We start from the raw sequence: 15,401 nt of genomic DNA on the forward strand, positions 1-15,401 counted from the left end.
CCTCAACCACGCCATCACCAGAAAAGTATCTAAGAGGCCCCTCAGATCTAACAGTCAATTACTCCTAGCCATCCCCCGCTACAAGACATCCAAGGCAGGAGGCAGTAGTTTCCAATACCTCGCACCCACATATTGGAACACTCTTCCCCTCCCCATCAAAAATGAGCAAACATTCTCAGGTTTCAAGAAATCCCTGAAAACGTGGCTATTTAACCAAGACTAAAAAATCCCCCTCCATGCTTCAGGAAATATCAGTATACTGAAACCCTGCATTTAATGTCTTCATGTATGATTATTTTTGTATTCACATGCACTGCTCCCGATTGGCAAAGTCCAAGAAATGTTTTAACCAAGCTGTCTGTAACATCGCCGTGGTACCCAAGGGTTTGGGCGAGTAATAAATGCAATAAATAAATAAATAAAATAAATAAATAAATAAGGTGGGTTTTCTGCATTACCAATGTTCTGCTAAACAGACACTTTCCCACGTATAATATGATGCTAAAAAGGTACTTTCAGTGAATTTTCTTGCAATAGTTTATGGCCTCCCGAGTGTGTAACATAATCACTGTCAGCTGCATAGTTGACACATGCATACTTCTGCTCTGCAGAGTCTCCAAACATTCCAGCAGTTGAAATGTGAATTAACCACCTTCCTATGGGAAGGTATTATGTACTTCAGATGTTCATTGCAAGCGATGAGTTGCAGCCCATCATGTAGGTTCAGAATGCCAGCCCTTTTGTTGACAAGGAAACACTTTCATATTATAAAGCTCTCTATTGATATTCCCTATCTTCTTAATCAAATATTGGAAGGTAAGATAAAGTGTGTCTGTTTTACAAGTACCCCGATCATATTGTATTTGGTAATCTCATAAATCTGGTGACAGTATTAATGTCCCCTTGAGCATAGGGACAGTGTTAAAGTAAAGGTACAACTAAGAAGTATTCAGACATGGATATCATGATTCACAATGGGTTTGCATTAAACAATGATTTATGAGGGGATTACATTAAACAGACAGTACCAGATATGGTGATATACATCATCCCATCCATGTTAGCTTTCCACTGTGGCCATAGATTAAAGAGATATCTGTTGCAGGCTTCTTCTGCCTGTGTTTCTGCTCCCACAACACATGGCGAACAAACAAAACCCAAGAAACCGATACTCTTGGTGGGGATTCTGACACCTATCATAGGTGGGGAAGTAGACTTCCACAGGGTTTAGGGCTGGCAAATGACACTGCAGGGAAGTTGCAGGACATAGAGGGAATACTTGAAAGAGGATACATAGCCTGGAGATACTTTGATCTGGGGCTAATGGACAGAAACCTACAGAAATGCAACATTGCTCATATTCAATCTTATTGAATATCACCTCCTGCTTGGTACCCCCTGACTTCATGAATATCAAAGACTACTGTTATGACATTGTAAATGAGAGAACATCTGTAACAGGGCCATGGATTTTACTTTTAACGATGGGTTGAAAAGGACCAATCCCCAATATGTGATAATATAATGGAGTGAATGCCCCTATTTGGGCCATTATCTTTTGGACTCATCCAAGAACAGTAGAAGGATCCTCACGGTCAGACAATTATGTCAAATGTACATGTTCATGTGGTCAGGTGCCCCTTTATTTAACAACCCCTACAAACAAAATCCGTCCCATAAATTCTAGGACAAGAATCATGCTGCTTTTGATCTGAATATTCAATTTGAGTGAAAACAGTACTTTAAACTAGAGGTGGCCCCCTACTTTTATGCTGACAAATCACCCACGATATTCTTTACAAATGCATACAGTCCACCTGTTTACATACAACAAAAATATAAATAACTGGCCAGTATTGTCTCGCTAAATAGCAATGCCAAAACATCAATTCATATAAAATCAAGTCTGAATAACGCTTTTAGAGAATTTTTAGTTAATAAAACAAACGTTTGCTTTCCATTACATTACTTTGCCAAGAGATATCTTACGACCATTCATACAATACATGGCCTTAATAAGAAGCTACCCGTTCAACTCCAAACCTGGTGGGGGGAGGGTTAAGGGCCTACCATCTTTCCACAGCATAATCGACCCTCCCTTAACCCTCAATCCCCATAAGAGTCATCTATTGGCATTCAGTCAATTTCCCTAGAAACCAGCAAAAATGTAGTCTAAAATAATTCCTTCACTTTTCTTTCCAAAGACCACCTGAAGGAAAAAACACAAGGCCTTAGATGCCGTTGTGTTAGACCCCCCTAAAGGGTTTCCCACCACAACTCTGCATTCAAGCTCAGAACGTTCTACATTTTATCATATGGTATAAGTGTTCTCTCAGTTCTCAATTCAGGGCAGAAAAGAGCAAAAATGTTGCAATGATTGCTACTATGCACTGCAAAACCAGCACTTGTTTCCTTAACCATTCCGTACTTATATAGTTCTTCCTTTGTGTGCAGCACGTTCAAATTGATTCTCAAGATCAAGTCGCTATGTCTTGGATTAGGCAATGTGTTTAGGTACACCAGAGTAATGTTCTGGAGGCCAATAAGAGTTTTTGACAGCGTATGATTCCTGGAGGCAGAACACCTTGCTTTGGTTTCTGACCGGTCTGCCGTCATTAAGGCCATCTTTACCCTCTTTGGATTGTTGCAAAGGGTTTCCACAGAGAGGTTAAGATTTGTCAGGATGTCCACACATTTATTCTTGCATATTGTTATGCTCAAATCTTCAGGACTGAAGAGGGTAATCAGAGAATCTCTACAGAGTTTAGAAGACATATCCTCGTCTGTACAGCAAGTTTGGTTTGGTCCACGCCCCCTTTTCCTTAGTGTGCTTGTATCATATTATGGGTCAGCCTCGGGTGATGAGACACACAGTTTTAGGTCAAAACCTAGGGCACTCAGAACATTGTTTGCGTTAACCAACAGAGGTATTGCTGCCTGGGTGGTCATATGTTGGCACACCCGATCATTTTTTGCTCTCTGGGTTAGTCAAAGATCTTGATGTCTTTTGTTTCAATATCCCTCAATTGCGGCACGTTGTACAAGAGGCACATTACGTTTGATTTATTCAATGTCAAGCCATCGTCTGCTTTAAAAATTCTCTCTAAGAAAATTGTATAAGTTGAGCTCAGGTCATCTTGGTTCTTCTCAGCATTCCTCCCCTGCTGACGGACACTGAGGACGTCCGTGACCTGATCTTATTTGGGGAATCCTTATCCCTTGTTCGAAAGTGTTGGTCCCTTCTTATTTGCTCGATCATTGATTCCATTGTGTTGGGTTGGCACAACTGGGGGGCAGTCTTAGGTGCAACTCTATCCCCTTTGTCTTCTACTGATTTGAAGCTGAAGGTTTTTTTACAGCAAGCTGCTCCTTGTTCTTCCGTACTACCTTCGCCAATAGTAGTGTTGTCCACTGTGGGTTCCTCTGAAACTTCTGTGTCATCGTCCTCGTAAATTGACATCTGCAACAGTAGTTCATCATCTAGTAGAAACATCACACAACTATTATTTTCAATGTTGGTCTCATTTGTTTCTGTGGTCTTTTTACTGACCCCCAGGCCTAGAACACTTGAGGAGTGCTTGCTTTGTGACACCTCTGTCACCGTTCTTAGGTTTCTGATTAAATTTCTAGAGCCACCCAACGCTTCTTGTTTACTTATTTGTATATTCTTTGCCTTTTTCAATAAAGCAATGGTTTTTCTTCCTACTTCTTTTGCTGCGGTTTTTGGCACTTTTTGGGCTTCTTTTTAAAAGATTGGAAATCGGTCCGAGTGCAGTGGGTTGGACCCCCTGGTGTCGTCCTGGCCAAGTCTTTCTGAAACTCGCACTTTGGGGACTGGAGGGATGCACACATGCCTCTGTCTGTGGCTGGACTGGGACCCGGGGAAGAAAGTAACCTTGGCCGTTACCCAATCCCACCAGTGCACCATCTCTCCTGTCTGGTGCACACCCCAGAACTATACCATTCACTTGGGCTGCGCCGTACTGTCTGAGTGTGACTGAAGCATGTCCGACAGCAATTTCACATTAGTTTGAATGGAGATACTTTTTTTCTTTTCGTAGTTTTCTTGAGTTTTCATTAATTTGATAGTATCTCTGAAGCAAGCCAGAAAGGACTTTTTATCTTCCCTTGCATCTTCAATTTGGTCAATTAAGGTTTTAAAGATAACATCTCCTGATTCCTTCTTTTCCATTGGGGTCTCAATGTGGCATTCTATTAATATAAGTTTGGAAAGCATCAATGCCAACAGGGTTGACTGGTCCTTATAGTTCTCATTTAGTGATTTGTATAATTTGAGGAAAGGGGACAAGGTAATGGAGACAATGAACCCTCGGACAGCCGGAAGTTGAGCGCATTGGTTGTCCCATTTATGGCTAGTAGTTTCCCATGTCCAATCAGGTGCCTTCAAGCCTCCCCTGTGTCCAATGACTCCTCTGCCCACGTTTTCTGCTTGCAGAGGTTGCTCGAGCTCTGATTCCTCTGAGTTTGAGTCTTCTGAGTCCTTGGAAGTACTATCACTGTACACCCCTCACATGCTTTGGCTCGGCCTCTGCTTCTTATTTTTGACTCCTCTATGAGCCAACTCTTCCCCCTGATGGGGATTTTCTTTCTGTTTGGCTTCTGGGCTGAGCTCACATCCTAGCTTCAACATTTTCCCAAAGCCATAGCCGAAAGTGCCCGGTCTTCTTCCACCACTCTAATGAACCTTTTCTCTGCTCTTGCTTGCATGTTGGCACTTAATTGCAAAGCCAGTGTTGCTATCTCCTTTGCCAAACTGGCTTCCAGGGAGAGATCCGAGGGTACAGGTTCCCCAACCCTGTCGCGTTCTGTCTCTGACTATTTATATCCCCTGACCTGCACATTGCCCAACCCCTGATTACCCCCCTGGATACGGTCCAAAGCTTGAGTTGTCACGGCACCATTTTCGGACATAGCTGGATCCTCCATGACTGTGGAGCCTATCCTGGGCTCAATGAATACTTCACTGGACATTGCAGAATGTCTCCGCTCCCCCAAGGTGTTTCCGCTCTGTGGCAGTTGTTGTTTTACTACCAGTTTCAGGACCTTCTGGTCAGAACTACCCAATAAGTCTGCAACGGAAATATTCTGCCCTTCTCAAAGTGCCAAGGTAGTGTTTTTGTCTTTGACCATCTTCAGCTCTTTGTTTTCCTGTACTGGCAGAGGGGGATCCCTCGCTCTGAAGTGCCATTTAATTCCCTTCCGATAGCCATCTACTTCTGCATTTCAGTTTAGGGATGCCAGTTTATTTTCCCCGGGTTAAACCCAGCGATGTGTTTAATCATCTTATTTTTGGTCTCCACCTGATGGACCAGTACACATGAACAGGGCCTTCAATGGCTTCCATCTGGTACATTGAAGTACTTGTCAAAGACTCTATTGACTGCCCGGAGCCCCGGTTCCATCTTTCACATTGAGGTTTACTGTCCACTATTCTGACCGTGTCCTCTTAGTGTTTGAGTAGGGATGACCGCCTGCTCAAGAACCTCACCATTCATTTGAGCAAATAAGTCCTGCAAGCCAATCAGGAGCGTGTTGTAGGCCTTGGTTTGGGACAAAAATGATGAAGAATGCCTATGCCCACAGCTTCCCTTTCCTCCCAAATAGTCAATTCCAAAAGCAACAGCGCTTCAGTGTCTACTTGTGGCTCCTCCCTAATATCAGGTGGGGGGGGTAAACATAGAGACAGCAGAGGCAAATCGGTTCCTTCAGCTGGCATTTGTGGATTCAGCCTTGCAAGTACTTGGTGAAAAAGAGAGCCCCCCTTCCGCCCGATTACCTCTGTGCAGTGCTGTATGGGCTAATATCTTGCTGAGGACATTGCTCCATGCTCCCCGCGCTGCCTCCGTGAACACTCTGCCAACACTCTGCAACGCTCTGCATCTGGAGTTGAGTGTTTGGTGATGATGCACCTCCTCCTTGCAAATTAAATGGAAAAAAACAATGCAGCACAGCAAAGCAGCTCCAAAAGCACCAGCAACCAGTCTCCTCAGTCGGCCAACACTCTGCCAAATATAGACAAATATAGAGTGAATATTCAAGGATGATAGCTTGAGGTAACAAACTTGTCTTGGGAACAAAACAATGCAGAGCAGCACAAGTTCAATGCCTGTTCCCATGCTTAGAGGCTGGACTCTGGAATGAAGCATGATATGAAAAACACATGTATTTATGTTTTTCAAATTATTGCCACTCCATGGCTTTCTAACATGCTCATATTTGTTATCAACAATTGGTGCACTTCATTTTCCATAAGACCAAGTGCTGGGATTAGAGAACAATGTTATCATATACATTGACTTGGGGTTTCTCCAATATGATTGATACATGTTGGAATCAGAGAAAAACACATACCTTGGTATCATTTGCAACTTTCCTACTCTCAAAACAATCATACTCTGAATGTAGGCTGTGGCATATTCCTAATTTCTATTTAAAATACAGTGTGTGATGTTGAATAACTCAGTCTACACAATTAGGCTTCAATATGAGCTTTCTTTTTTGGAGAGAACAACATTTGGATTAATTTAAAGTGTCACACAAATATGAAAATAGAGCTTTGAGATAATACGGGTATTAGTACCTGATTTTAATGGGCGTTAGAACACTGATTAATGCAGAGTCCTTTCTTTTTTGTGCAATGTTAATTGGAAAAGTGACTTTGGATATTTAAAGTGACAATATTTTTTGGGGAAAAATAGGACAAAATAACCTCTTTCCAAATACACTATACTGATATAGCTTCAATCGGGAAGTCTATTATTATGTTCTATTGTTTCCATAGAATAATTAATATTTTTTTTACACCCACAATTTTATACCATTTTATTTTTAAATGCATTTCCCCATTGATTCTTTCACAGCCCACTCCCCAATCAGTGGCATATCAGGTAAATGATTCCACTGGATGCTTTTCAGCTGCTATCAGGGATTGAACTAGTCATTATTTTGCACTTCACTTATTTGGCTTTCTGTTTTAAGCAGAAACGTAGAATAATAAGTGAAGTGCAAAATACACACTAGTTTAACCCCCTATAGAAATTGAAGCTCCTGCAGGGGAATACTTTACCAGCTAGGCCAATGAATGTGGACTGGGCTGTAAGGGAAATGTTAATAACGTTAAGGTAACCACATAATAAACATTATTAATAAACAAAAAAAAAAATATATCTTAAAATCAAATATCATCATAACCTTAACTCACCCTATCTTTATTTTGCAATATTTTGTTTTTGCTCGAAAACACTTTATAGTCAAAGTATTTTAATGGGTTGTATGCATATCTGTTTGTTTTAAACCCAAATGTCAAATTGATTTTATTCATTTATTTATGTATGCTTTCAATGTGGATTGCATGTGTGCTGCTTTGCTAGTTTCCAGTTTGAATTAGTTACTAAATTTAATTTGGCACACAGATTGCATGAATTTTGTATGCATAGTGTTATGAATATACATGGTGTTTATATATCAATGTGTTTTGTAGGAATTTTACTAAGCTTGTACTGTATATGCTATTTTAATACTTTTTAGTTGTTTAGTATATATTTTTTCTTTTAACAATGTTATGTTTATTGTTAAGTAAATTATATGTATTTACAATGATGACATGTACCTTGTTAATTGATATCATTGCATATGTAACTCATGAAGTTTGAATGTTTATGTATATTTTGTTATTGTATAATCATTTTTTGAAATATTCTGTGTATTTTTTTATTCCATTGTATTTTTTGAAGGAATTATGATTGTTTATATTATAATTGAACTTGTGTTAATATGTAGTTATTTTGTATTGTAAACATGTGTCATATTGTGTTTTAACATGTAATCTGTTTGAATTATTTTACATTTTAAATAACTATGTATTTTTGTGTGAAATTGTTATACTTTTATGATAATATTGTAAGATTTTAAGTGTGTGGGTGATGTGATGTAATATAATAATATTTTGATTGCATATATTGTGTTGTTACCTTAATTCTATTATGTCTGATGTTTGTAGACTTTATGTTTTTTGTTTGTTTAACCTTAACTCTTCTGTCCCAGATACTAGCGTGTATTAAAGGAACATTTAGAATAAGTGTGTGTGTGTGGGGCGGCCACAAGAGCATGCTTCATAACAACATGTGACATAAGTATGTGTCGTAAGTGCATGTGTTGTAAATTACTATATTGCAATAGCATGTTTCATAAGATTGTGTGTCGTGTCTGTTGTAGGAGCATGTGTTGCATTAGCATGTGTTATAGGAGCATGTGTCATAACAGAAAGTGCCATAATATTGTTTGTCATCAGATTGTGTATCATGGGAGTATGTGCCGTAGGAGTGCACATTGAGGAGCATGTGTGTAAAACATGTGTTCTTTGCAGGGTTTGTGATTGAAGTATCTGCCATAGACTGTTTATTTTAAGAGTGTACGTCATTAGACGTTGTAGTGCAAGGCATATGAGTGCTTGATGTGTAAGTGTCTGGCATGTGAGTGTCTGGCATATAAGTAGCACATGAGTGTTTGGTATATAAAAACAAAATAGTATTATTAGTATTATTATAATTATTATTATGTCCATTATATGTATGAAAACTTACATGTAAATCAGATTTTACTTTCTTATGAGGTTTCTATGTGTAAAAAAAGCATGTAGAACATTTAGGGGCCGAATCATGGAACAAACGTGTGCCGAAAATCCATGCGCAAGCAGGCGCAAGGTAGCGCAAGCGTGAGAAAAGCAGCGCACGCGCATGTGTGCGATTCAAGGAAGACGCTGCACGTGTTTCCCGCTTTCCGTGCGCCCAATCCAGCCATGGAGCACGCAGGCATACACGCGTGCGCTACGCGCACAGCAAAAGCGCACATAGCGAGGCGCACACAACCAAAGTGGGCGGAACAGTGGGCGTAACACGCGGAATGGGGAATAACGTGTGAAAAAGAAGGCGTAACTGGGGAAGTACTGCAGGGAACTACACGGAACGCCCACACGCACGCGAACAACCCGTATTCATGGATCCGAATACGGGAAACCCGCGCACGGCAAAAGATGCACACAGGCGTCAACGCTTCCGCCACACGAAGGCAGGTGGAAGCATCCCCGCGCACAGTATAAAAGTGCGGGCAAACAACAAACACGTATATACAGCTACGATGAATGCCCCATTTGTCGCAGCACTGATCGTGGGACACCGCAGGAGGAGGAGAATAGCCAGGGCATGCATTTTTGCACCACAGACAAGCCTTTTTGGGATGCCTGACGACCAGGTCTATGGCAGGTGTAGGTTTCCACCCCACATCATCCTAGACCTGGTCAGGGAGTGGGAAGATAGCCTTACATCCCCCACCCTTTGCTCCCAAGCATTGAGCCCCTTGGAGAAGCTGCTCAATGTCCTGCATTTTTTGGCCACTGGGTCATTTCAGCAGACTACTGCCATAGTGGGGGGGGGGGTCTCACAGGCCACGCAGTCACGCTGCCTACACCAGGTACTGGCAATCATGACAGCACGCCCCTCAGTCTGCAGGCACATATACATGCCCAGAACACCCGCAGAAAGGCAGGCCGTTGTCCTGGATTTTTTCAGGGTGGCACACTTCCCCAAAGTGCTCGGTGCCATAGATTGCACCCATGTGGCCCTACGTCCACCTAGGGCCCTTAGCACATCTACCGAAACCGCAAGCACTGGCATTTCATCAATGCACAGGTGGTATGCGATGCAAAGGCAATCATCACCTCTGTCTATGCAAACTACCCTGGCTCCACCCATGACAGTTTCATATACAGAATGTCCGCCCTGAGCCGGGCCCTGGAAGCTGGGCAGCATGGCTACACATGCCTCCTAGGTGAGTACAAATGCCCTTGCACATGCATGCATGTCTCACACACACACACAAATAAACAAACCACAATAATCACAACCATTTACACCTCCCCAGGGGACAGTGCCTACCCTCTGAGCAACCACATGATGACGCCAATCTGGAACCCCACCACACCACCCCAGCAAGATACAACGCCGCCCATATTGCAACCAGGGCCATAGTGGAGAGCACATTTGGAGTGCTCAAGTCACGTTTCCGCTCCCTTGACCGCTCTGGCGGGCAGCTACTCTATGCACCACCAGTAGTGTGCAGGATCATTGTGGCAGCAAGTGTCCTGCACAATGTAGCAACACGGCAGGGCGTCCCAGTGGACATGGTGGTGCCCCCACATCCCCAACCACAGGCACAGGCGCTGCCCATGGGAGGGGACAGGGCACATGGCGAGGAAGCCTGGACCCAGCTTGTGGCCACATTTTTCACCTAAACTCCCACCCCTACGGAGTGCACACAGGCCTGGCACATACCAGGTGACAATCGATGATGACAAAGAGACAGTCAACTGTCACAACCCTACCACCCTGAGATAGTTGCCATGGAAGTACCACATCGTCTGCATCCCTAGCCACTTAAACACAAGCTCTCCTGTGTGACCAAAAGGCACACATATGACATGACATGATATGGCCTATACACAAGTATTTCAAGGTGCGATGAGGCAGGGAGGGGGGAACAAGGGAAGACAGACAATGGTACTACTAGGCCAGGTGTCATTGAGATTGTGCAAGTGCAGGGGTAGGGGGAAGGGAAAAGTGCAAGGGGAAGGGGAGGGGGGGGAGTGCAGTACAGGGGAAGTAGACCAAAAAACAAATACATAGGCCAGCTGGTGGCAACTGCAAAGGTAAGTGCAGACAAGTGCTGGGAAGGGGGGGCTGTAGGGATAGAGAGACAGTACTGCAGTGCAGGGGTTGCCAGGCAGTGCAAGTGGAGAGTGGCTGGGCCAGGGACCGAGGTCAGTCAGAGTGGCCCAGTTGCAGATCCAGTGCAGTTCCAGTGAAGAATTTTGCAAGGGAGAGGCAGAGAGAAAGCAGAAGCAAAGAGGAAGTTCTTGAGGTGCTTCCCGAACCGGAGATGGTTCCCCCAAGTTCCAGTGAGGCAGGAAGGCTGTTCCAGAGGGAGGGCCCTGCCACGGAGAGAGATCTACCCCCAGCTAGTTGCTCTGAGAAGCGGATGACCGTGACATGCAAGGTGTGCATCACACACACCTGCAAAACAGGCCATGGCCATCACTGTTATGTCACTCATACCCATACACCAACACAGTAACAATAAGGTACACATTGCCATGTCAAAAATGTACAGTGGCATCAGACAATGATGCCTGACCTGGAATCAGATGAAATGACAGACCAACAACCTCCCACCCAAAATAAGTCATTTCCAAATGCATTACAAGAGTTGTAGACGTAACATAACAATGAATGCCTGTCTACATGCACATTGTGCATTGCAAAATCAACACTGCAGCTTCTGTGTGCTGTGTCCTACTCCTGCAACACACTGCTCAGCGCACAGCACAGTGAACAGCCATTGTGTGTGATGCACACCCTGAGCATCACATCTAAGTGACAGACCACATCAAAAAGCAAATTAGGCATATACAGGATCCATAATTGGTCACAGAACATGTGCTGCAGGGACACAGTGGGCACCAGAAGGCAAACAGTGTACACTTGGATATGCAAGGGTGGGAGTACATGTATTGCATCAGAGTGCAAGTGTGTGGGTCAGCAAGGACATGCACTCAACATATGCATGTGCAATCAAGTGACCATCAGTGTTCTCTACACATCACATGTGAACATTCACCATGTGTACACCCCAGCATGTCAAACCATAACTATCCCCTCGCACCTGAAAGGTAAACACAACACATGAACAGGCATTGATCAGCAGAACACAACATGTACATAGGATACCACCATTACAATGTCAGGGTTCCCATCACACTGCAGGGCAAGGCAACTATCAATAACAAAACCCCCCCTCCCTCACAAATGACCATGACCCACTGAACAACTGCACCTGGGTCATGAAGCCTTCAACCCCCAATTCCACCTGCCCACAGGATCACCTTTACCCTTCGTCACCATCTCCCACCTTGTGTGTAAAAAGGTGCCTGCACCCTCAGAATCCACACTCATTTCCAAAATCACAAAATCCAAGCCATAAAAACGAAACAGAACACCCTCCAGTAGAAGACCTGACGTAGCAGTACCTCACAAAGGCTAAGTAATACCACACTGATTCAACAACCAAGGTAGCACAGTAAAACAATGTCACAACAGGATGTGAACCATGTGTGGTACATAACATAAGATAATGCACCATGAACAGATGTGTACTGTCACAGGTCCCGTGTACAGGCGCGGGAGTGTCATGAAACAACCACCCCCACTTTGTCCCGGGTGCCTGCAAGGTCAAACTCACACAGGCCCCTGAGACCCTGGTGGGGAAGGAGGTTCAGGGATATGCAGTCGGGACAGGTGTTGGCACACTGGATAACTGGAATGAGTGGCAGGAGAGGGGAGGAGGAATGACACATGAAAGTAGGGAATGCACGAAAATGTACTACCTGCATGAACACATACACAATCCAAACAAACTCGGACATCATTGTCATGGCCTTCTGCAGTCCAGGCTTAGGAGTTGTACGAACCAACCACCCCCTCTAGGGTTTCGGCACCTGCAAGTTCGGGGCTTACACAGGCACCTGAAACCCCAGCGGGGAAAGAGGGTTAGGGAACGTTGCTTGGATAGGTACGGGAAGCAAGAACACCGGGTAGAGGGTACAGGGTTCAAGCTTGCATAGGATTCCGGGTGATTAGGGGGAAAAAAACATACCAAATTGAATCACACATACATCCATGCATTAGTGCACCCCCCAGCAAGCCTATGCCGAGCAGTTTGAAAGAAAAACAAAAAGACACTTAGCTCTGGTTTTGAGTGCTGGCCTCCTGCCTGCGCACTCTCAGGTCCGGTTACAGGAGCACTGCAATGCTGCAAAGAGAGCCACAGTCAACAACCTGTACGTGCCAATTACACAAAAACACACCACCAAACATGCCCCATAGCAACAAACCACTGTACAAACAGACAATCTGGTGTAGATGCTCTGTACCCATATATAACATTACCCCTGTGATGGGTCATACACAGTCAATGCAGTAAGTCAGCCGCCGGTGGGTGCGTGGCAAATGGAACACCAATGTGTCACAATTCACACAGCATGCAATGTTCCCTGGGTAAGCAGACATACCCATATAGCAAGCCTTGACTTCAGAGCAAGTTGCGTACCACCATGACCGAAACAAAGTTGGCAGTGCATTCATCATAAAGCACATGGAAATGAAATGCACTGCACCCGAGTATGTCCCTTGCTGTATGTCCCTGTGAGCTGCTCCTTTCCATGTCTCTGAAGGCTACATGGTTGATACAAGTGCCTCAATGGACCCTGGTGTACCGGAGGGTATGTGCCACTGCCCCTGCAGGTGTCCCAGACAACCTCACAATCAACAGCCATCAGTCCACCAACACATCTGAGCTGCATTGTGTGCTTCAACACCAATATTTGTCCAAGCTCCCCCTCAGTGCTGTGACTAAGCCTGCATGTGCAACTCGCATGGTGCAAGCTTTTCTGTGTTGTGGCCCCCCTGTGCTGCTCACCTTGCCTGGAGTTCCTTGGAACACGTCAGCAGTTCTAGCATGTAGGTCTGCAATCCCTGTGCCTCTGCTTGTGCACACATGTGCATGTGGGCACCAACAAATGTGTCCAGAATACCGTCGTACAATGGGCCATGTCTGCTGGCAAAGGTGCTCTGGAGGCTCATCCCCCTGCAGAAAGAGCATGAAACACATGATTAATGCTTCAAAGTCATCTGTGTGTGTCTCTTCAAGCATCTCATTACTTGACCATGTCAGAGAGTCACATCAGAAATCACACCATCAGTCCGTCTTTCACATCCAAAGTGTGGAACACTATCTACAGCATGAATTGCAACAAGCACGTGTACAGTAAAGATAAGAAACATACTACACAATACATAGCAATTAATGAACACATTAATCATGAAACACCCCATCTAGCAAAAGCTGAACAGTGGACAATAACACCAAAATCATCCCCACTAGGGGTGTAAACACAAGTCACACAGCACCAGACATGCCACAGATATGACAGTCCAAAGCCCTTGTGTAAAAGTTTGTGACACCGAACCATCCTTGCGAGCCCATGGATAGGGGAGGCAGGAGTGGCATATGTGAGTCAAGGACCCCAAGCAGCAAACACATACACAAGACAAGCCTGAAGGGCCCAGCTGGAACAGACAGTGGATGCCTTCAAAAGCCACAAAGCACCGCACTGTCACATGAAAGCACAATAGACAAGCAATTTTAAACTATATTAACTAATTTCACTAACTATGGAAAACCTACATTACCTAATTAAACTAACTATCAAACAGAAACTTAACTAACTAAAGTAAAAGAAAAATCAAAAATGGCCACATACGACGCGGGGGGGAGGGGAGGTACCCAGGAGGGAGGAGGTACAGGGTGCTGCTCAACATCCACATGCAATGATGCTGAGCCAAAAATAAAACCTCCATGGGCTCAACGCCTGCACAGCCCGACCTATGTGGGAGATAGATGGTCGTCCGAGTCCGGCTCATCCGGTAAAGGAAGACGTGCCACAGTACCCTGGCCACGCCTAGCCGCAGCTTGCCCCTCGTCGGCAGCAAGTCTGCCGGACGGGTGAGCCTGGTTCTGTGTGGCGATGTGACGTAGGTCTGCATGCAGAACCTCACGTGATACACGTGCATCCTCTTGCAAGGTAGCACATGTAACACGGAGTCCCTCCTGCAAAGGCCTGGCTGGACAACCGCTGCACCTCCCGGCAAGCCTGTAGCTCAGCCGAGATGGTACGCTCAAGCTGTGCAAACCTCTCCTCTGCCTGCTGCCTCTTGGACATCATAAGGACACCCAGAGTGGATCTGAGGGAAGCATACTCCTCCATCAGGGCATCCATGTGCGCCTCTGCTTGAGCAGCAATTGTTTGACGCAGAGACGACATTTCAGCCTGGCGTGCCCTGTGGGAGGCCGCCATGCCCAGCCTGAGCGAGCGGGCCTTGGACCGTGCCGCCTGCTGCTGGAGAAGCACGTGCCTAGCAGGGGGGAGCAGAGATCGGGTCACACGCTCCATGCTCTCAGCGATGTTCTCCATTGCTGCCCCCTGCCGTTCTGAATTGGCAGTCATGTCTTCCTCCCACTCAGTATACTGCGGTTGCGCGCGGCAACCGCGTTGCCGGGCTTGACCCCTGCAGGACCCAAGGACCGGGTGTCCTCGCTGTGTTGGCACCGCCCGCGGCTGCACGACTACATGCCCCCGTCGACGTGATGTCCCAGGCACATCAGTGACTGGTGTGGAGGGTGACCGTGCATCCCGATCCACCACGGGCGGAGGAACCAAGACTGTCTGATGCCTCAGTGCAGAGGTCGCAGACAGAGGAGTGTCCACATCA

The sequence above is a fragment of the Ambystoma mexicanum genome, chromosome 1q, assembly GCF_040938575.1.
Source record: "Ambystoma mexicanum isolate Mex_15411 chromosome 1q, UKY_AmexF1_1, whole genome shotgun sequence".
Classification (NCBI taxonomy): domain Eukaryota; kingdom Metazoa; phylum Chordata; class Amphibia; order Caudata; family Ambystomatidae; genus Ambystoma; species Ambystoma mexicanum.